We start from the raw sequence: 24,592 nt of genomic DNA on the forward strand, positions 1-24,592 counted from the left end.
GTGAAATAAGTTAATCAGAGAAAGACAATTATATGATCTCTCTGATATGAGGAATTTGAGAGGTGGGAGGGTTGTGGGGAGTAGGGAAGGAAAAAATGAAACAAGATGGGATCAGGAGGGAGACAAACCATAAGAGACTCTTAATCTCACAGAACAAACTGAGGGTTGCTGGGGGGTGGGGGGGTATGGAGAGGGTGGTTGGGTTATGGACATTGGGGAGCGTATGTGCTATGGTGAGTGCTGTGAAATGTGTAAGACTGATGATTCACAGACCTGTTCCCCTGGGGCAAATAATACAGTACATGTTAATTAAAAAAATAAAGAAGTAGCCATAGTTTGGATTATGGCAGCAGAAAAGCCAGGGTAGGATAGGTTCTAGAATGGAAAGGCCAATCATCAATTCTTTGTACACCTCAAGTTCCAAATCTGTCAAATGAAAACGATCGCTGCTCTTAACTCACATAGAAAGCATGACAGTGTTAGAATCAGGTGTTTTCTGCTCACCATTCCATGGTGCTCTAACATAGTCTGAAAGCAAGAAACCATGACGAGAGTGTCCAAAGAACTCAGCAGACCATGTGTATGTAGCAACAGGTGACATTTTAGCTTAGAATATTAGACTCTTCTTAACTGACATAAGGCAAAAGTGGGACAAATGATTTTGAGAGTGCATATTAGTTGAGAGGTGCTTTGAACAATTTTAATGTTCACTGCATTTTAATATAACTTATTATACTTTATTAGTTTCAAAAAAATCTACCCAAATGGAAACCAATCAAATTAATTTTAAAATTTGCATTTTTTAATTCTAACTTTATCAATTTTGGAAACAGAATTCAAGCTAATTAAGACAGACAAGTATATTCAGAGACAGGTTGACAACATGTTTTATTAAGAATTTTTGCTCTTGGCTTCCTTTCTGCTGACTCTGAATTTCCTTAAATATGCTACTGTTCTTTCACTAGACATAAAATTTGAGCAGTTGGTGTACTTTTCGGTATCCCATCATAATTATTCCTCATCTTAATGTATTATCTTTTTCTTTCCTTGTAAAATTTGATAGCTTTTTGAATTTCTTTGTTTCTCTATTTATACAATACCAAAATCCCATGTTTCCCTTCTCCGGAGCACGTGTTTCATATATACAAATCTGTGTATTTCTTTAGATACGACAATACAGAGTATCTCCTCCATATTTTGTACAGGTTGTTAGGCAGCTAACATACAAAAAGCAAGGCAAGATTAAGGCCTGTCCGCTTACCCAGCACACATTTTGGATTCCTTTGGATTCCTAGTGAGTACATACCTCACGCCCCCACACACCTTGATAAGAGCACACTAGAGTTGTACTGTCCTTGTGTGTGTGCTCAAAATGTGAAGTTCCAAAATTCAAATATGCTGATAACCAAAGCCTAATAAGCCGATTTGGCTAATCTAAATACATTAAAATACAGCAAAGTATTATTTGGGTTTCTTTTGGGTCTTGAGAATTTTTGTAATCACACATGCGCATGCACACGTGCACACACACACACTACACACAGCAATGGCCAGGCAAAAGTTTTCATTTTGACAAGCAGAAACCCAGAAACTCCAAGGTTACTTTTATCACCAGATCAGAGCCCAAGGCACTCGGCTCTCTGCAAAGTTTCAACCACTAAAATGTGGGTAAACCAAAGAATACACCTCTGCCAGAACTCCAGAAATATTAATTCAGATCTTTATCTGAAGCAGTTTTCCTATGCTCTCAGATCAGCACAGGAATTCTGTCTATGAACCGCTCTATCAATTGGCAACAGCAATTACGGAAATACTCCAAGAAAACGGCACTAAATTGATCACATTTCAGTGTAAGACGGCACTCTGTCCAATCTGTTGCCACCATTTGGACGCTGTGGAGAACTGAATGGATCATGACAGAAACCGAGGGTATAAATAAAACCACGCTCGCTCTAGGTCCTGGCTTTGTGGTGATAGCAACATCCCCAAATTATCAAACACAATAAACAGCAATACCTGGCGATCTGTCTCCAGATTAACGAGCAAACACCCAGCTCTCACCTTGCACAAACACACACTTCAGTGGTCAGTGACAAATGCAGGCAGCAACTTGCAGGCTGGGAGACAGAGCAGCTGCTCGGTCCTGAGCCGCTTAAAGCACATTGGAGCCCGGCTCCGGTCCTACTCTCGGTTGGTTCTCTGCAGTTTCTCCCATGACTCCATCACCCAGGAATGGAAACCACTGCCCTCTCCCCAGCACTAGCGGGCTCCCCAGCCACTGAGCTCAGGTAAAAACGCTGAGTCCTGCAAGGTCGCCACAAGGTGAACATGGGCACAAAAGAGTATACGGGATTTGGAGGGACTGTAAAGGAAAGACCCTAAACTCCAGACACTTTGCCTTTCAAGAGATTCTGAAATCCATAAATCAGAGCAGCAACAATAGTCAGAGAAGCAGTAAATCTGAAAATCCCCCAGTGGCACTGAGCCAATCTGCTAACCCAGCAGTACTCTTTAAACCATAATCTCTCTCAGGCTCTCAAACACACACACATAGACACACACATACACACACACAGAAACACACACACACACACACACACACACACACACACACACACAGTTTTAGTGTAGCTAGTCTAAATTGCTCAGGAATACTTCTCAGGCCAAAAAATTTTTGCATATCCTTTCTAGGCACCAAGGCATAAAGAGGAGTCCTAGAAAATTAAAGTATTGGACAAAATCAAAATAAAAGAATTCTGTATAGAGCAAAATCATTTCTGGTCCATAAACTAATGCAGTTGAGTGTAGTCTTGCTTTTTGTACACATACTGGAATTATGCAAACACCCCCATAGTAAAAAAGATGGTAAGGATGTATATATTCAGAGCTGATTGGCAGAATCAATTAAAATTTCTCATAAAAATTCCTACCATCTTTTTCAAGATGAGTCTTGACATATGCACATTTTAATTTGGAGAGGTTTCAAGAAGGCATTTCTTGCCTAAAATGTGATTATTCTGTATGTATATGTTATAGACAGATACAAACGTGTTTATAAGTGTTTCCCTGGAGAGTCTCTCTAGGTGTTTATTTCTCATATTTTGGTTTTCCTATCAGAATTGGAGAAGGAACAATTTTAAGCTTGCAAGTACATTTTGGAAACATTATTTATCTTGACTGTGTATTTTTTTCTCATAGGTAAATAAATATTAAATGAAGTTCAGGTTGATTGCACTAACTGAAAATAATTTTCGTTTATTACTTTCCTCTCCCCTCCATCTGCAACCACCCCAATTCACCAGCCATACGAACTCAAGCAACTCATTAAACCTCCTAGACATCAGTTTTGTAATCTATAAAATGAGGATCTGTTACTAGCCTTTGCTTATCTACCTCCTGGAACAGTGTCGGGGTGAAATGGGAGAATGAGCAGGACTAAATACTTTGTAAATTGTAGAGCACTGGAAAAACACGGAGTTCCTGCATTTTCCTCCCTTCAATTGCCATTAGAGCTGGGACTGGTGAATTACTTTCTGTGTTCTCAAGGAGGATTCCTTAGGCTTCACAGGACAGTGTTTGTTTCAAGTGGTCTATAAATAGAGTTCAAGATTTTACTGAACTGCCCCTCCTTGTGGTGGGTCTTGATGGCAGCGACCGCATGCCCAGACTCAGTTAATTGTGAGCAACCAGAGCTCCATCTGGTCTTGGAGATGAAACCAGACCCGCTGAAACCCGGAGAGAAAATGCTCAGCTCCTGTGATGGCTGGTTTCACAGCTCACCTGGTGTCCTGGTGTACTCAAGTGTTTGGGGAGAGGGAGAGGTGGTGCCTAAAAGGGATTAAACATGGTGAGAGGTTGGGGTGCAATGCCAGATTTAGTGTTGAATTCATTCAGGAACAGATGCTTTTGGGTATGGGGGCTGATGTTCTGGAGACAATTATGTATGCATTATTTAGAGATTAGGTGGTTGTGGGGTAAGGGGAACCAAAAAGGGAGACTAGTGGGGAATCAGAAAGGAGCTAACAATGTGAGCGCCTGTCTCCAGATACACGGGGCTGGGAAGTTCCTGGATAGTATCTCACTCAGTCCTCATAGTAATCCTGCCAGGTAGGCATGACTATTCCCACTTCCCAGAGGAAATGAAACAGCCTGCACACAGGACTGGTGAGTGACAGAGCTTGAGTTATGATCGAGGTCTGCATGGTCTGGAGTCCCATAGTCAGAGTAAATTTGGTTATTTCCAACTTTCTCAGAAAGAGAAAGGAAGTAACATTTGGTTTTTAAATAGTGAGGGTCGGGAAGGCAAGAACACAAATTACCAAGAAAACTTCTTGAGGGTGTTTATTAGACAAGCTATTTTTCATAAAGGATGTAGAAATTTTTAGAAAAACACATTTTGAGTTTTAAACAATAAAGCTGTTGCAGGATACAAGAAAAAATGTGCTAATATGTACCAATAATTCTTTTTTTTTTTAAAGATTTTATTTATTTATTTGACAGAGATCACAAGTAGGCAGAGAGGCAGGCAGAGAGAGAGGAGGAAGCAAGCTTCCTGCTGAGCAGAGAGCCCTGTGCTGGCCTCGATTCCAGGACCCTGGGATCATGACCTGAGCTGAAGGCAGAGGCTTTATTTAACCCACTGAGCCACCCAGGCGCCCCAATAATTTTTTTTTTATTTGTTCCTGCCTGTCTTCAAATTGACAACTCTTCATCTGTAGCAGAATACTTCCCTGTTTTTCAACGTACACTCAATGCATTATTGCATTTTAGTTTGCTTAAATTACCAGACCCTGAGGAATCCCTGCAAGAAAGCAATCTCTTACCATTAACTGTAGCAGGAAAGACATTTTTTTTCAGCTGTAGTTTGGAGTATGAAAGAGTCATAACTTTCAGTCTCCTGGGTCTGAGGATGTTCATAAAATGCCAGATTCTTTCTACCAGTTTTATTGGAAAGCTAGAGGGAGAGACTGAACCGCAGCCCTACATGGTGTCTGTTTCGGCTCTCCCCTTTCTAAGCGGCCATCCCAGCCAGAATGTACACGCAAGCCAATTCATACCGTCCCCTCTACTCCTGCCTTCCACCTCCCTTTTCCATATTTTCAAAATACTTTCTGAGAGTGCAGTGTCTAATTATACCTTGCCTCTGCTTTTAACATTCCCATCTGCAAAGTGCACCATCCAAAATGCCTTCATAAAACTAGCCTTCTTTTTCCCAGGTCTAGCCTTAGAAAGAAAAGGATACATTTGGAAGTCTTGCAGTTAGAATCTGTCTTAGGTATTTTTACTGAGGAGCGAAATGTAACAGAACCACTAAGTTAGGAATAAGTCAAAATAAATAGTGGGGGGGGGGGGAATAAATGCAGGTACTTTAAACTCAATTGTTCAAGTTAAATTCCAAATGATGAAACTAAAACACAGCATTTTAAAGTACCAAACCACATAAAAGAAGGCCAAGGACCTTCAGCTATTTGGTGTCATTTTCTTGCTACTTTTGCTTACAGTCTGTATTTTGGCACTCCCCACAACCCATGTGTTCTCAGGCCATCGTATTTAACTAAAGAGGAAGGAAAATAAGAAGAGTGAATCCATTGGGAAGCAATAATGACAATTATAACATACGGCAAAGTAAAAAGACTGCTTTCTCTCCTTCCTGAATCCCTTTTATTTCTGAAGGAAGAAAGGATGAACAAACAAGAAGTCGTAATTGTTTAAAAAAAAAAACAAAAAAACAAAGAAACAAAGAAAAGAAAGAACAGAGCAGAACAGAACTGCAGTAAGGATTCAATTATCTCTCAAGTCAGAAACAACACAAATGAAAACACAATTTTTGGCACTTTCTTCAAATTTTTATACTGTCCCATTAAGGTATTTTGTGCTTTGAACAGCACAGCTTGTGTTTGCCTGGGTCTAATTGCACAGCAGGAACTAAAAGCACATTGCTTTTTCACTTTCTTGATTTCAAAACTTTCTTTTCTCTTCGATTTGGAGATCCCAGTTTTAGAAACATTTATTAAGAAGAAAGTTCAAATGCATGAAGAAGAAAGCATTTAGAAGCATGGGTCACCATTAGTCAGAGGTGAGGGAAGTTAAGTCAAGGTGCTTTGGCTTTGTGTTTGGCTCTTCTTGCCTTCCCTGATAATGACGCCTTCCTGGTGTGTCCCGTGGCAGTGGTCAGCTCCCACTCAAGAAGGTCTGGTCTGAAATCCTTGGAACCCTCCCACTTAGGGTAGAACTGGGTTCATGGAGGAGCCAGATGGAGTTGTTTCTAATTTGCAACCAAAGAGAAAAATTATTTTTCTAACACATTTTTCCCTGCCACTCCCTTCAATTTGATTATTTTCCTTAGGCTTTTGAAACAACTCCCCATAATACCTATTAGCCATAGAAAGCAAACACTGTTAAAACATTAAAAGTCATTTAGGAAAAAAAAATAGGGTAATCTGAAAGGTGTAAACTTTTAGCATTTCAGGCATTTTGTGTGGTTACTTAAAGATATATATGTGAAGTCTCTTACTCCATATATAGTTAAAGTCATGAAATTGAACACTTCCTAAGCAGTCTTAATTTACTATATTTTTAATTTATGTTTATCTGTATTTTTAAGAGAGAATAAGAGAGAGAGAGAGGGAGCTCATGCACTCTCTTGCATGAGGACTCAAGTAAGTGGAGAGGGACAGGGGAGGTGGAGGGGGAGAGAGAGAATCTTAAGCAGGCTTCATGCCCAGCATGGACCCCAAGGTAGGGCTCAATTTCACAACCCTGAGATCATGACCTGAGACAAAATCAAGAGTCAGACACTTAACTAACTGAGTCACCTAGGTGCCTCTTAATTTATAATACTTTTAAACATAATTTTGCTTTTTATTGGATGGTAATTTTTCCTGGCTGCAAAAGATGTACCTACTAATGCCTTTTCTACTCTGAGAAGAATCACTATGCTGGTTTTACTGAAAACTTTCCTAAATAAATTTAAGAGGTTTTTGAAAAAGAAATTCTTAAGAGTATGCATAAAGGGGGAAAAACCCTGAATATTCCCTTTGTGAATAGAGGGGAAGGAATTCCAGAGAGTTTATAGTTACTATTATTTTTTAGTTATTACATTATTATTTACTATATTCCCTATGTCCTACTTTTCGTTCTCATGTCTAATTATATTTTATAAATTGAAATCTGTACCTTTTAATCCCCTTCATCTATTTTATCTAATCTCCCAACTCCCTCCTCTCTGGCAACTACCAGTTAGTTCTCTGTATTTAAGAATCTGTTTCTGCTTGTTTGTCTGTTTTGTTTTTTAGATTCCATATATAAGGGGAATCATACTGTATTTGTTTTTCTCTGTCTGACTTAATTTGCTTAGCATTATACCCTCTAGATCTATCCATGCTTTTGGAAATGGCTGTGTAATATTTTTTATGGCTATGCAATATTCCAGGGAGTGTGTGTGTGTGTGTGTGTGTGTGTGTGTGTGTGTGTGTCTGTGTGTGAGAGATAGAGAGAGAGAGAGAAGGGGGGAATAACACATTTATCTATTCATTCATCTCTTGGTAGACAGATTATTTACCATATCTTGGCTATTGTAAATAATGCTGCAGTGAATATAGGGGTGCACATGTCTTTTTGAATATGTATTGTCATTTTCTTCAGATAAATACCAAGAAGTAAAATTGCTGGATCATACAGTACTTCTACTTTTAATTTCTCAGGAGCCTCCATACACTTTTCTGTAGTGGCTACACCACTTTACATTCCCACCAAGAGTGCACAAGAGTTCGCTTTTCTCTACATACTTGTTAACACTTGCTCTTTCTTATCTTCTTTCTAGCCATTCTGGCAGGTGTGAGGTGATGTCCCATTGTGGTTTTGATTTACGTTTCCCTGATGGTGAGTGATGTTGAGCATCTTTTCATGTGTCTGTTGGACATCTGTATGTCTTCTTTGGAAAAACTGTCTATTCGGGTCCTTGCCCATTTTTTCATCAGATTGTTTTTTTGGTATTGAGTTTTGTGAGTTCTTTATATATTTTAGGTATTACCCTCTTATCAGATATAACATTTGCAAATAGCTCCTTCCATTCAGTAGCTTGTTTTTTTTTCTTTTGTTGATGGTTTCCTTCACTGTGCAGAAGATTTTTATTTTGATGTAGTCCCAATTGTCTATTTTTAATTTTGTTTCTCTTACCTGAGGAGACAGATCCCCCCAAAATACTGTTAAGATTAATGTCCAAGAGTTTATTGTTTATGTTTTCTTTTAGAAGTGTTATGGCTTTTAGTCTTATATTTAAGTCTTTAATCCACTTTCGTTTAATTTTGTGTATGATGTAAGAAAGTGGTCCAGTTTCATTATTTTGCATATAGATGTCCAGGTTTCCCAACAGAATTTATTCAAAAGACTGTATTTTTTCCACTGTATTTTTATCTCCTTTGTTATAGATTAATTGACCATATAAGCATGGGTTTATTTCTGGAATTCCTATCCTATTCTATTGATCTATGTGTCTGTTTTTGTGCCACTACCATACTATTTTGATTACTACAGCTTTATAGTATGTCTTGAAATCAGGAATTATGATACCTTCAGCTTTGTTCTTCTTTCTCAATATATGCCACAATAGAATAGTGACTGAAATTTACAACACCTACTGTACCTACTAATGCTTTATGGTACATTTGTTGAGTAAAGCATATTAGAAAATAGTGTGTTTAATGTTATCAGAATTTTGTAATATATATAATATAGAAAAATCTGAAAAATTTTATTACAATGTTAATAGTTTTTACCTCTAGATACTGAGATTATAGTAATTTTATTTTCTTCCTGATTTTCTTCCATTTTCTAATGTTTTACAAGGGTCATTACTACAATGTAGTAGAAAGAAAGAAATAAAGAAGGAAGGAAAGAAAGAAAGAAAGGATGAGGAAGAGGAAGGAAGGAATGGAGAAAGGGAGAAAGCAAGAAAGAAAGAGAAAGAGAGGAAGTAAGTAAATATATATGTATGTTTGGGAATTATTTTTGTAAATGTATTTCTTTATAAAGCTAGTCACCATGCTTATAATCGTGGAAAAATTCAGTCTCCAGAACTTTTAACACCATTACCCTCACCATTTGCATTAAAAAATATTTGTGGGCACACATAAAAATATCCTAGATATTCCAGTATTATAATACAAGGAAAATATAGAGGATTTGGTCTCACTCATTTCTAAAATATTAAAAAAGGAGATAGAGGAAATGACAGGTATGTAAGTAACCTCAAATATAGAGAATGGATATGGTACAAATATAAGTAGTATGTATATACATTCATGACAATGTAATTATAATTTGGGGGTAACCGCTTATTTTGAAAAGTGCTAAAGTATATACGTGACCAAGAAAATCTATTGTCTTCTAAGAAGTTATCTTGATTTAGCACGCGTTTTAGAGAGATCTCTTCTGTAATGGCAATACAAATTTCGTTGAGGTGAGCAGGGCACTTGGGGTTGAGACTGCACTGCTGACATTACCTAGGCATCCCTTGCACTTTTGTCCACGTTCCATATATTTTTATGACCTAGGAGCCAGTTGGTGGAGAACTCAGGATTATAAGAAAATAAACAGATATCAGTCTGCTAATTAAATGGCCAACTTGGGTCCTCAGTGTGGACAGAAGTCATAGGGCCAGTGAAGAATATTTGAACTCAGTCTGAAATTCATTCACCTGTATTGTTTTACTTATTTGTTTGTTTATTTGTTTGCTGAAATAACACTTGAGGAACTGGAGAAGAGACAAGACCAAATCCACGTAAATTCAGCACTTTACTTTTCAACAGTTAAGTCATTGCTATATATTTTCCTTTTTAAATTTCGTGATGAACTCTGCCACTTACCAACTAAGCAACCCTGGGCAAATCACTTTCCCTCCCCAGGTCTCAATTTCCTTACCTGTCAAATGACTTCCCCACCAGATAGTGGATGTTGAGATGACATGTAAACCGAGAATCTAAGGAACTGTCATTATATGTTAACCTGTTCTAAATTTTGAAACTTTGGTGTTATATTGATTTTCATTGATTTTAAAATGAACACCATAACCTTTGTTGGTAGGCAAGTATAAATAATAACAGACCATAAAGGCTTTTACCATCAGTTCATCCCAATATTTACTCATAAAGCTAAATATAAAGGAATGACGGTAAAACACTGAATTCATAAGCATTTCCAAATAGCTTCTGCAGGTACACAACTTTTCAAACCGGCTAAAGAGTCGTTCTCAAAATATTTCTTTTGGTAACTACTTTCCTCCAAAGTCCCATGCCATTTCCCATTAAAACAACAACAAAAAAGAATCTATGTAACAGCTAACAATCTGTTTGAAGAGGGCTATTGTGACATGTTGAGCGAGAGGGCAAGGCTAGGAATGAACAAATCGGCTCAGGCGATAGTGGAGGTAATAAACATCTCTACCCACAATGGGGGATCGATAAACATTTTTAACTGGCTGTAGAAAAGAAACAGAAGATTTAACTAAGGAGGAAGAGGACCCAGCATAGGGAGCGAAGCTGAAAGTGGAGCCCTATTGCCCCCGAATGAAAGGTTGTATTATAAGAATTTTTACTTTCTTAAGAAAGTTCTGAATGTTATGGTTTCAATCATATTAGAAGCGGGGTGGGGGGAGTGGTATATTTAAAAGGATCTATTGACACCTACTTGAAGTTCTTCTAATGATAAAACCAATCAGACTCTGCTGATATCTTGAATGTTAGAAAAATGAAATTTCAGAGCAGAAACAACCTAGAAATTTGTCATGAAGATCAAGTTGCATGAATATAGGAGGCAGCAGAGATGGGGGGTAATAGGGTACCCTCCTTGTGTAGTAAGCCTTTCTGTATAAGACTGTCTCCATCTATATTCACCAACTTCAAGATCTCAAATTCTGGGGTAGATTCACCTCTAGGATGAGGAATAATGGAAAAATATCTGCTAATGGGAAGAGAAACTTTAAAATTTTCATAATTTTAAAAATTTTATTAAAAAGTATTTTATAGCATTTGCAACTCAGCATCTTGGGACAAAGTCTTTTGACCCACACTAGTTATATTTTTAGAGATCATTGCAGAGGCTGCCATTTTTAATAGCCCATAAACTTCTCAAGAAAGACATGAAAATCACAGGATCTCAGCATTAGAAAAGATGCCAATGGCCATGTAGTTTAAATTCCTATCTTATTATTAAGTTAATGATATTCATTAAACAATATATTTTTTTCCTGTTTCCTATAGCAGAGTGTTAATGTGGGAAGAGAGATGCTCCAAGCCTTTCATGAATATGAAAATACTGAGGAGGTATTGATTGAGGGATCTTCATACTCTCTTCTCTGCGTTAATAATTTTAAGAACATTTAACTTCTTGTGACAATACCTCAAATTTCCAGGGAATGTTTGTTATAATAATTTTATAGCTCTATAACTAAAAGAAAAATGACACTCTAAAAACATTTTTAGTTTGATTGGGGCGAGAGAATGCAGTTTGGTGTTTAGCCAGCTTGTGGCTAAACAATTTAATATTTTCATTAGGACTATTTATGACATTAGGAAAGTAGGGCACCACTAGAATATGAGGCCATAGGAGTTTGAGAACAAATGATTTTCTCTATCATATCATTGGAAAATTAAATTGTGCAAAGGAAGTCCAGAAAACAAATAAACTGAGGCATAAAAGAGCAAAGTGACTTGCCCGGATCACTCAGCCTTGTTAGGTGAGGAGCTATAAAGAGAAATAGGTCATCTGCCCCAGAGCCCATGCTGCTGCTGAGGACTGTGCAGTGCTACATTATAAAGCATAACGATGAGTATGCCTGCACCTTGCTTTAATTATGCTCAAAAACAAAGAGGATAGCATGCTATTCGCACCACAATCTTGCAGAACTCTAGTGTGACTCAGGATATTATCCCTGTTATTTCCTGTGTGAAAAAATTGAATCATATAAAGGGTAAGGGCATTTTTCAAAGCCACAGATCTATTTTGTGCTGAAAATTAAAGATCAAGAAGATATTGTCTAACAAAGTTGGTAATTCATTTATATGAAAGGCAAAGCTGAAATTAAAAAAAAAAAACTTCAATAATAACACCTATAATTAATTGAGCATTGGTTATATCCCAAGGATGTTACCTGTATTTTTATTGTCCTCCCAATAGCCCTGAGAGATAGACTCATTTTATTTCACTTTATAATCTTCATGGTATAGATGAGGAAAATTGAGTCTCAAAAACTTAAGTGGCTTGCCCAAAATTACATGCCTAGCAGGTGATGAATCAGGATTTAACTCCAAAGACCATACACTTTCAAAATATCTTCTGGGGACCAGAGTTGATATTTTAATGCCAGGGGTCGAATACAGGAAAATGAGAGAAAGAAAAATCCCATAGCTAGACACACGTGGTCCCCACTCTTTGTAATCTATCTTTGCCATCTGCCCCCTCTCCCCCCAACCCAGAACTAACCCATTTTACTACTTATCACTCCTCTAGTTTGAAAAGTCCCATCCTTGTCACTCTACTAAAAGCTTCCTTTTCTTCTAAGACTGCCTGTCCAGAATGTTTGGTGAGCCTGAAACTTTATGCAATAATAATACATGTTAGAACTGATCACTGGAGGTCCTGCAGTAAAATATACACTTGAAAAAAAAGTTAGAGTTTCTTAAGCAAAGAATGGTAAATAAACTTCTACATGTATAAATATATTCAGTTGCATTGTTACATTTTGTAAGTGACTAAGCCTTCAATGAAATAAGGCAATTCTCTGGCTTACCTGAAATACTTATTTAATGATTCACTTGAACAGTGCATTTAACTGACTATGTCATTAACACTTTGATATATGAATCTCAATATAACTAACTATACATGATTATTTCTTTATATAGTATTTTATAAAGTATTTCATTATCACCTCTGTTCAAATGGAAGGGCTCACTTTGTTTTAGAATTTAAATTCCTTTCAATACTAATACAGAAATCCAGAAAATATTGATAATGTTGACAATAAAGAGGAGGAAGGAAAACAGTGGCAGAGTAGGAGGTCCTAGGTCCTAGGTCCACAGCCCACGAATACAACTGGATAACTATCAAATCATCCTAAGTATCCCAGAAATCTCCCTGAAGACTGGTAGAACAAACCCCACAACTAAAGGTAGAGAAGAGGGCACAATGAAGAAGGTAGGGAGTGTGGAGATAAGGCTTGAGAGAGAAATGAATCATGCCACTGTTGTGGGGAGGGAGCCACAGTCACTGAGAAGGGGAAGAGAGAGACTAGTATACAGGGGAGCACACGGGGAAAAGGAATCCTCATGATAATCAGCTTGGAAAGCAAGAGGGTGTGAATATCATGAGTTCTTGCAATCAGTGGAGCTTAAAGCCTAGAGTTTTAAAGTCATTTTGCTTGACTGGGTTAGAGCCCATAAGCATTGGGGCTATTCTTGATGAGAAGGCAGGCAAACAACTTGTGGACATATAGCACGGAAACAGCAATCTGAAGAGTGCCTGGGGCAGTGGGAGGTTAGATGTTCATCTTGGAATGTGTCCAGGAGAAGTAATATTCATGGAGAGAATCCTCCAGAAAAAACGGAACTAGCAGGGTCCATTTCCCTCCCCTATCCCTCAGCATAAGCACAGGGCCACCTGCAGGAACAAGCATGGGTGCCGGCACTTTCTACCTTAGCTGCCTATACCACGACCTGCCGCCACACTTCATGTTCTGGTGGAACCACTCTTCCTAGTCATGCTTGCCTTAGTCCCAGTGCAACAGGCTACCTCCCCCAGAAGACTGGCCCTTACCCCTGCCAACATGGCATCTTGTGATGGCAGAATATTGCTAGACCTTTGTTCTGGTGGCAGCAGCAACACACAGACCAGAGCACAGCTAGTTAAAATACATCACATTGAGGCCAGGGACCAAATACTGCCCACAATAGACAAAGAGAGCCTCTGTAGAGGAACAGGGGACATGACACTACAGGGCACTACAAGACCTCTTCCTTATAAAGATATTACCCTCAAGAACAGGAGATATAACTGACTTTCCTAATATAGAGAAAGAGGCACAGAGTTAGACAAAATGAGAAGACAGGGAATTTTGTCCCAAATGAAGGAAAAGGACAAGGCCATGGCCAGAGATATAAGTGAAACAAATAGACGTAACATGCCTGATGGAGAATTGAAAGCAATGATCATAAGCATAGTTATTGGACTTGAGAAAGAGAGGAGGACATCAATAAGACCATTAACACAGAGATAAGGAATAACACAGCAGGGCTCAATAAACAAAATGAGAAACATACATGATGAAATGACCAGAAGCCTGGAGGAAGCAGAGGAATTAATTAATGACCTAGAAGACAGTAATGGGGAGTAATCAAGCTGAACAAAAGAGAGAAACAAAAATGACACAAAACGAGAATAGACTTAGAAAACTCAGTGACTCCATCAAACATAATAACGTTTGTATTATAGGAGTCCCAGAAAAAGAAGAGAGAAAAAAAGGCAAAGAATTTTATTTAGAGAAATAAAAGCTGAAAACTTCCCTAATCTGGGGAAGGAAACAGATATTCAGATCCAGGAGGCAGAGAGAACCCCCAATAAAATCAACAAATGTAGATCCACACAAGATATATTGTAATTAAAATGTCAAAATACAGTGACAAAGAAAAAATATTAAAAACACCAAGATGAAAGAAGACAGTTATATACAAAGGAAACTCTATAAGGTTATCAGTGTTTTGTTTAAGGTTTTATTCATTTATTTGACAGAGAGAGATAGAGTGAGAAAGGGAACATGAGCAGGGGGAGTAAGAGAGGGAGAAGCAGGCTTCCTACTGAGCAGGGAGCCAATGCAGAACTTGATCTCAGAACCCTGGGATCATGACCTGAGCTGAAGGCAGATGCTTAACCCCTATCAGAAACCCCTATCAGAGGTTTTTTTTAACAGAAGTTTTCCAAGTCAGAAAGGAGTGGCATGATATAATCAAAGTGCTGAGTGGGAAAAACTACAAAAGTAACCACAAAACAAGTAACAAAATAGCAATAAATATATTTCTATCAATAATTACTTTGAATATAAATGATCTAAATGCTCCAATCAAAAGATACAGAATAACAGTGTGTAAAAAACAAGGCCCCTCTATATGTTGCCTATGAGAGACTCATTTCAGACCTAAAGACACCTGCAGACAGAATGTGAAGGGATGGAAAACCATTTATCATGCAGATGGATGTCAAAGAAAGTTGGGGTAGCAATACTCATATTAAACAAAAATAAACTTTAAAACAAAGATTAATGAGACAAAGAAGGACACAATTTAATAATAAAGGGGGGCAATCCAACAAGAAGATGCAAAATTGTAAATATTTATGCAGTCAACATGGAGCACCCAAATACATAATTGTTAATAACAAACACAAAGAAACTAAGAGATAATATTACAATAATAGTAGGGGATTTTAACACCTCACTTACCTCAATAGACAGATCATCTAAAAAGAATATCAATAAGAAAACAATGGCTTTGAATGACACATAGGAACAGATGGATTTAACAGATATATTCAGAACATTCCATCCTAAAACAGCAGAATTCTTTTTAAGGGCACATGCAACATTCTCCAGGATAGATCAGATATTGGGTCACAAAAGAAGCTTCAACAAACTGAAAAATATCAGTCATATGATGCATCTTTTTGGACCACAAAGCTATGAAAGTAGAAGTCAATACAAGAACAAATGTGGAAAGATCATAAATACATGGAGGTTAAATAACATGCTACTAAAAAATGAATGGGTTAACCAAGATATCAAAGAAGAAATTAAAAAGTATATGGAAACAAGTGAAAATGAAAACACAATGGTCCAAAATCTTTGGGATGCAGCAAAAGCAATTCTTTTTTTTTTTTTTTTTAAGATTTTATTTATTTATTTGACACAGAGAGAGAGAGAGAGAGAGAGAGAAAGCAGATATTCACAAGCTGGGAGGGGGGTGCAAGAGACAAAAGAACAGGCTCCCCGCTGAGCAAAAAGTCCTGCTGGGCTTGATCCCAGGACCCTGGGATCATGATATGAGCTCACACCACACACTTAGTCAACTGAGCCACCCACACACTATAGCAAAAGCAGTTCTAAGAGGAAAGTATGTAGCAATAGGCCTACCTCAAGAAGCAAGAAAAATCTCAAACAACCTAACCTTACACCTAAAGGAGCTAGGAAAAGAATAGAGCCAAATGTAGAGCCAGAAGAGGAGAGGAAATAATAAAGATGAGAGCAGAAATAAATGATAGAGAAACTAAAAACACAGATTAATGGAACCCGGAGCTGGTCCTTTGAAGAGGTAAAATGAAATTAATAAATCTCTACCCAGATTTATCCAAAGAGAGGACTCAAATAAGCAAAATCACAAATAAAAAAGGAGAAAGAATTATCAATACCTCAAAAATACAAACAATTGTAAGAAAACATGAAAAATTATGTGGCAACAAATTGGACAACTTAGAAGAAATGGATAAATTCCTAGAAACACATAACCTACTAAAACTGAAGCTGGATGAAATAGAAAATTTGAACAGATCATCACATTAGCAATGAAATTAAATCAGTAACCAAAAAACTCCCAACAAATGAAAGTCCAGGAGTAGCCAGCTTCAGAGGTTAATTCTACCAAACATTTAAAGAAGAGTTAATTCCTATTCTTCTCAAGTTACTCCAAAATAATAGAAGAGGAAGGAAAACTTCAAATTCATTCTATAAGACCAGCATTACCCTGATACCACAACAAGATAAAGACACCACAGGAAGAAAGAAAAAGAAAGAAAGAAAGAAAGAAAGAAAACTATAAGATAATATAGCTAATGAACATAGATCAAAAATCCTCAACAAAATACTAACAAATAGAATCTAACAAATACATTAAAAAAAAAAATCAGTCACCATGATCAAGTGGGATTTATACCTGGGATGCAATATTCACAAATCAATCAATATAATACATCACATCAGTAAGAGCAAGGATAATAATTAAAAGGTCATTTCAATAGATGCAGAAAAAACATGACAAAGTACAACATCCATTCATGATAAAAACCCAAACAAAGTAGTTCTGGAGGGAACATACCTCAGCATCATAAAGACCACCTATAAAAAATCCATAGCAAATATCATCCTAAATGAGGAAAACCTGAGTTTCCCCCTTAACATCGGGAATAAGACAAGGATGTCCACTCTCCCCACTTTTATTCAATATGGTACTGGAAGTCCTAGCCACAGCAATGAGACAACAAAAGAAATAAAATGTATCCAAATCAGCAAGAAATAAGTAAAACTTTGATGATTTGAGGAAGACATGATACTATATATTGAAAACCCAAAAGACTCCATCAAAAAACTGCTAGAACTGATAAATAAATTTAGTAAGTCAGAGGATACAAAATCAATGTAAGAAATCCATTGCATTTCTACACCAATAATGAAAGAACAGAAAGAGATATTAAGAAAATAATCCCATTTATAACTGCACCAAAACCAGTAAGATACCCAATAATAACCCTAACCAAAGCAATGGAAGACCTACACTCTGAAAATTATAACACTGATAAAAGAAATTCAAGATGACACAAAGAAATGGAAAGACATCTCACACTTATGGATTGGAAGAACACATATTGTTAAAATGTCTATACTACCCAAAGCATGCTACATGTTAAACGCAATCCCTATCAAAATATGAGCAGCATTTTTTATAGAACTAGAAGAAATAGTCCTAAAATTTGTATGGAACCATAAAAGACCTTAAGTAGACAAAGAAATCCTGAAAAAGAAAAACAAAGCTGGAGGCATCACAATTCTGGACTTCGAGTTATATTACAAAGCCGTAATCATCAAGACAGTACGGTCCTGGCACAAAAACACACACATAGATCAATGGAACAGAAAAGAAAATCCAGAAATAAACCCACAGCTATGTGGTTAATTAAACTTTGACAAAGTAGGAAAGAATATCCAATGGGAAAAAGACAGTCTCTTCAAGAAATGGTGTTGGGAAAACTGTACAACAACATGCAAAAGAATGAAACTGGACCACGTTCTTACACCAGCCACAGAAACAGACTAAAAAAATATCTATCTTTGGTCCTGTTTTTCAGTGTCTTAATAGAATGTCCTTCAGTCCTAGACCTGTCAACTCTACTGCTGGCATGTCTCCAAAACTGCAACAGAATTTCTTTAATGATGTTCTATCCAAGGCTTATGACAGCAACTCACCTTGAATCTGATGAGAGTAGGAGGGACTGGATGAATGATTGATTCGGCAATGATTCTGCAAGAGCCGTTTTTAAAGTGACTTCCAGGAAGGCATAGTGTGCAGTTCATGTGTAACAAAAAGCTGTTTTCTGTCTACATATTAATCTTTCAAATCACATAACTTCTCTCATCAAATAAAGCCTTTTTTTTTTCTTTTCTTTTCTTTCTTTTTTTGGGGGGGGCTTTCCTTAAGTACTCTTCCTTTTAATCTTTTTCTTTCATAATTAAACCAGATAATTACTACCATATGGACATTTCCATTGCAGAACAAGAATGAAAAGTATCTTTTGGAATCTCAAAACAAGACTGAGAAAGAGCTACGTCACTAGGGCCAGCTTCCTTTCGTTTTAAAGTCATAGTTCCCACTGTCAGGATGATTTATCTTGGTCTTCCTTCTCTCTGACAACATTTAGGAATAAAATATTATAAACAGGAAAAGCGGGGAGATGGGATGGAGGCAAAACCTTAGAATATCTAGAAATCTAGCCTTCAGCCCGCCTCTCCCTGGGATAGGATAAGAAACTCTGGCAACCAACAGTTGTAATTCTTTTTTACCTGAGAAACTGGAACAATAATTTCTGCCTGAGCAATGAAGGAGCATCTGAGAAAATAAGATGTCAGTGACTGAAAGATTCACAGTGAAGCAATAAAAGGGTAATGTGGCAGGATGTAACCATCCTGCTGTTTAGGGGCATCTGGCTGGGTCAGTGGCTTAAGCCTCTGCCTTCAGCTCAGGTCATGATCTCAGGGTCCTGGGATCGAGCCCCAAATTGGGCTCTCTGCTCAGTGGGGAGCCTGCTTCCTCCTCTCTCCCTCTCTGCCTGCCTCTCTGCTTACTTGTGATCTCTGTCTCTAAAATAAATAAATAAAATCTTAAAAAAAAAAAAAAAAAAGAATTAGTTTGTTAGTAAGGAAAATCTCTTTGGCTCCCAAAGAGAAAGGCAGATCAAGTCTGTGGTTATGAAGCCTGTGGAGGGGAAAATTGTTTGGGGGAGGGGTTGTGCAGGGGTGGAAGCCAGAGATAAAGAACAATGCATAATGGATTAGAGACCAAAGTTGCTGCCCTCAAGGTCAGTAAAGTTACTGAAAAAGTGGGGCTTGAAATGTCCCAGGCAGAGACCCTGGAGAATGGTGACATGATACAGCTCTGGGGTGGGGGTGGCGGTTCCCTAGACCTATGGGCTTCAAGGCTGGATAAAGGTCCAAAGCCCCCAGGGATCCGGGCACAAAAGCAGCAGAACCATCCATCAGCGGGGACTCTGTGCCTGGAACATTGCTCATTCAGCCTGCTACGAGTTCAAGACTGAGTCCCACCTATGAAATTTTAATATAGTCCCAGGTTTGGGAGTGGGAAAGAGGATATGAGGAAAAACAATGGCAAAGACTGAATTTTAATTTCTCTGATATCTAGGTGACTTGAATTTTAGAGTCCGATTTAAGATAATTAGAGAAACAATGGCGCTGATTGGCACTGAATCTCTTAAGAAGGTTAACATTACACTGTTACAAATATTTATACAATTTTACAAAAAACAAAAGGCTCTCCAACTTGAAGACACTAGTATTAGTTGGAGATCTCTTTCTGACACTGGATGCCTTTAATTTTGTTAAAAAGGTAAATATAGTAGTTCCAAAACAGTGTTATGTAGGTCTTCTTTTAGGTTAAAAATTGCATCACATATAGTTTTCTCTACCATCTGAAAAATGGAAGTCCTTATCCAGATTGATGTAAAGATTTTTAAAAAATATTTTATTTATATATTTGATAGAACAAGCAGGGGGAGCAGCAGAAGGAGAGGGAGAAGCAGGCTCCCCGCTGAGCAGGGAGCCCAATGCAGGGCTTGATTCCAGGATTCTGCGATCATGACCTGAGCCGAAGGCAGACGCTTAACAGATGGAGCCACCCAGGTGCCCCTGCGAAGATGATTAGGATTGTGGAAAAGCCATAAGTAGCAAAAGTTACCTATTTTGAGGTAGTCACTAACTTTCTTTTAATTACCTAAATCTGGACTTACACTGTATTCTATTTTATAGATGAAAAATTAGAACTAGAGGTTATCCAAATAAATTTATGAAAATAATAATAGTTAAATGAGAGACCTGGTGAAAAATCTTTATTTAGTAACTCCCATTTATGTATGTTTTATCAGATATCAAGGGACTATGTAGCAACCTTCTCTTAAATTCCTAACCTAGTCTCAATTAGGGGACCAAAAAAAAAAAAAAAAGCCACTTCCACAGAGAATGATTGTTACACAATTGAGTATGTTATTTGCTTCCAGCACGTTAGAAAAGTTTCTTAAAGGCTTTTCTCAAGTGGAGTCAGAAGTAGAGTGTGTAATTTTGGACTACCTAACTCATGATTGTCAAACAATGTTGTCAAATACGAACCGGTTTCAATAACGACCCTGCTATACAAACTAAGCTTCAGTGAACTTGAACTTTATTAGCAAACACTGTTTCCTTGCTAAGAAGCCTGTGACAGGGTCCCCTAAACACAGCTTCTCTGAGAATTTACTTCGGGCTCCACCCTCTCCTCCTCACCCTCCATCCGTGGGAGCCAAGACTGGTGACTTGCAACCCACTTAACTTATCACTCTTTCCAGTCAGTAGTGAAATACATTCAACTGGGAGCCATTCGACTAAACCAACTTGGAACAAGTTTAATTTCTAAATCCCAAATTCATGTTTGCTGAGAAATCTTAAAGTCTGGACAAATGAAGCGGTTAAATGAGGCAAGCTGCTGGAATGAAGTGTGTGAGATGCTGCCGTCATAAGACACAGTAAGAGTGTGTCTGAGGAAGAGATATTTAGTCTGGGATCCAGGCATAGAGCATGAATGGCCTTCAGAGAGTCTATGAAGCCCTCCCTGAAATCATATGCAAAACTCCCTGATTGTGGACCCAAGTGCATTTTTCTAGCGAGATTATTCCGACTTTATAGGAAATGTCCAAACAGGTTTGTTAAGAATATCCCTCAAGCATTTGGGCACTGCGAGGTTCTGGCTGACCTCTTCTTGAAGCTCAAAGTTGATCAACAGGACTCTTTGTGGAGCAAGCAAAATTAATGAGCGCTAATGGAGCATTAACACGAGGCCAAAGGAAATATCTGAAGCTCAGGAAATTTACATTTTAATGCTGCGGCACACCTGAGGAAAGTATTTTGAATCATGAAGTCTTTGCCACTAACCCTACACAGCAGGGGAATCGTTTGTGATCAAGACAAATTTTAATATAATCCCTTATCAACACAGATGAAGAGAGAATTTTACATCTTTCTATTCCAGATGGTGCCATTTTATCAGAGTTTCACTCCTTGGTATGTTCAGTTAATTAAAGTCCTCACTGTTTGTTAATGGCAGATTTGTGCAGCAAAAATGACTCTGGAACAGATGTTGGCAAATTTGTCAAAGCGGCTGGCTAATCATCCTGACTGCTCTGAAGGACTATTCCATTCCACCCACACCAACTATTGCAGGACCTAAATAACACCTTTCCCTTTCTCGATTTTAAAGGAGAGGCAAGGGGAAGAAAGGATTCTGGTGGGAATGGGGAAGAACAATAGCAAGATCCTTGGGCAAAGTCATCCATTTTGCAAGGAATGAGGGCATTCCAGGAGACAATTTCAAATGCAAACGTACCATGATGATATATTTTTATGAGACTCTGCCTGTTAGTCTCACCGCAGGCTCCCTAATCAGCTGGCATTCATGCTTGCTATAAACTAGCAACTCAAATAAACTTTTATCTCACACCTTTAGTCTTGTCCTGTCAGCATATATTGGCAACTAAGATGGTAGCCTAGTATAACCAAAGAAAAAAGGAAAAGGTAATGGTGACAACCCATTAACACCAAAGAACAACCAAACCTATGGTAGGTACCTTGTTCTACCTCCAAAGTTCTATGGATATTTGAACTCCAGTTTGTAGAGGGGGACTTCTGAATATTGTCTGTCCCTTGGCAATTTCAGACCACTGTCTATCACTAATGCCTGCAAGAGAAAAACCTAAGAAAGGGTTGGAATAAACAGCTTTCATTAGAATGAAATAAAATAAAATAAAACAAAACAAAAGAAAAAAATGATTTGCAAACTATAAAGCTCTGCAGAGGTGTCACATCTTTTTAAAAAAATTAACTGAGGTTCCTCAAAAATCCATTGATTTGAGATATGACATATAATAGTGAAAACATCTTTCTCTAGCCTAGTAATTGATTTGTATTTGTGAGCTGCCTCCTCCAAATGTGTGTGTATGTGTGTATGTGTGTGTGTATGTTTTAAATAAGCCAAATTCAGGGGTGCCTAGGTGGCTCCACGGGTTAAAGCCTCTGCCTTCAGCTTGGGTCATGATCCCAGGGTCCTGGGATCGAGTCTCGCATCGGGCTATCTGCTCAGCGGGGAGTCTGCTTTCCCCTCTCTCTCTGCCTGCCTCTCTGCCTACTTGTGTTCTCTCTCTGTCTGTCAAATAAATAAATAAAATCTTAAAAAAAAATAAGCCAAATTCACTTAGGCACTCTACGTAGTGTTACCTAGCTCTCTTAAAGAGGAGACAATCTCCTTTCAGTTAAATCATAACGTGTTTTTAGTGATTCATAAAAATCTTACTTTACACAGAATTTTAAACCTAAATTTTGTGTGCAATATTATATTTCAGTATATATTTATTGCAATTATTGATGGGAGTAAAGAATATTATGTAAGACCTGCCATAAAGATGCAAAAGAGCTGCAGCAGAGAAACACTAAATTATTCACCAAAGTTGTTGGGACCAAAGAACCAGACTGCCACTTGCTTCCAAATCAAGCTTTTTTTTATTATAAAGTTCATCATAATAAGCTCTACAAAACTTTAAAGAATTTTCCTAAATTTAATAGTACATATATAGTCCTATTCCATAAAATCCTATTTAAAGGATTTGTCTGCTTATAAAAATAGTGTCTTGCTGGGATTGGAGCTGGAGTGTTTATATTTATTATAAATGAGATGTTTCAAAAGCATTAAGAGCCTCTCACTCAAATAAAAATATGCAAAGAGCTATGGCACACAGCCTTCAAAGTTATTTTACATAACCCCTGCCCTGTGGTAGGGTGCCTAGTAAATCACACAGAAGAGAGGTGTGAACTACCTTTTAAATAACCAATATGGGTGAATGACAGAAGGGATATTTTTGCTATAAAGTTTAGAAACACAAGAATGTAGAAACACACATGTAAAAAGGTCTGGAGGCAAATTGGGCTTCAAACCCATGAAACATAAGGGAAATATGCAAACACAAAGAGAAGAAGGGGAAGAAGAAGAAAGAGGAGGAGGAGAAAGAGAGGGGGAAGAGTAGGAGGGGGAGGAGGGGGAACAAAGAGGGACGAGGAGGAGGGAGAAGAAGGAGGAGGAGAATTGCAAAGCGAGGACCATATAAAAGATACAAAAAGTATTCTAAGGTGTAAGTATCAGCGTTGTTCTAGTTCCTTGGTGGTCTGGTGAAAGCGTTTCCTGACCTTCCTCTACTTTACCCCAGCAATGGGAATGAGGCCCTGGCAAGGGATGGATATCATAGTCATCAAACAAATTAAGCTCTATTTTAGTTAAGGAAAATGTTACCAGCACTTAAGCACACTTTTCTATAGCTGTAGTATATTCTGGTATTTAGAAACCTCTAGTCATGGACAGCTCCACCAGTGGAAGGGGTAACTATAACTATCCATGTACTCCTATAGAAGCCTCAATCAAGCACAGAAGCCAGACCCAGATGGACCATTCTGGTATTCTGAAGTTTACATGAATATGCTTACTAAGTACAGTGCTAAGAACTACATGTTCCCACTCTGTGTCACACCATGTATACACCTTAACAGATCACTTGTTTTTACCTTCACCAAGTAGTTCTAAATAATTATTATTGCTTTGTCACTGTGGAAAAAGAAATCAATGAGTATTAAATAACTCCCATGAGCTTTGCTAAAGAGTTGGGGATTCCAAAGCGAGTCTCACTTAGAATTCCCTGATGTTTTGCATTTCAATATGCTGATAATTGAAAATATCTTGATTTGCTATAAAAATTATTTTTAAGGGGTGCCTGGGTCATGCAGTCAATTAAGCATCCAATTCTTGCTTTTGGCTCAGATCATGATCTCAGGATGATGAGAATGAACCCCGACCTGGTTGGGGCTCAGCAGAGTCTGCTTAAGATCTTCTCTGCATCTCCTGCTGCCCTTCCTCCCCAAATCCCCCGCCCCCTGCTCATGTGCTTATGCGGGCACATGTTCTCTCTCTTTAATAAA

General features: G+C 37.9%; 1 protein-coding gene across 7 annotated transcripts in view; it reads right to left on the bottom strand.

Moving 5' to 3' along the window:
* The window catches only part of LOC111153929 (Rho GTPase activating protein 24), a 501,171-nt gene that overhangs the window by 170,815 nt on the left and 305,764 nt on the right, over positions 1-24,592 (bottom strand). Inside the window, exon 1 of one of the 7 annotated variants that reach the window (XM_022513311.1) lies at positions 2,062-2,288. The exons of the other annotated variants lie outside the window; for them this stretch is intronic. The gene's annotated coding sequence lies outside the window, so the exon portion shown is untranslated. Of the gene's footprint in view, positions 1-2,061; positions 2,289-24,592 lie in introns of those variants that run through there. 7 annotated transcript variants of the gene reach the window in all.

This window comes from Enhydra lutris, unplaced genomic scaffold (assembly GCF_002288905.1).
Source record: "Enhydra lutris kenyoni isolate GAN:26980312 unplaced genomic scaffold, ASM228890v2 scaffoldscaffold3, whole genome shotgun sequence".
Classification (NCBI taxonomy): Eukaryota; Metazoa; Chordata; class Mammalia; order Carnivora; family Mustelidae; genus Enhydra; species Enhydra lutris.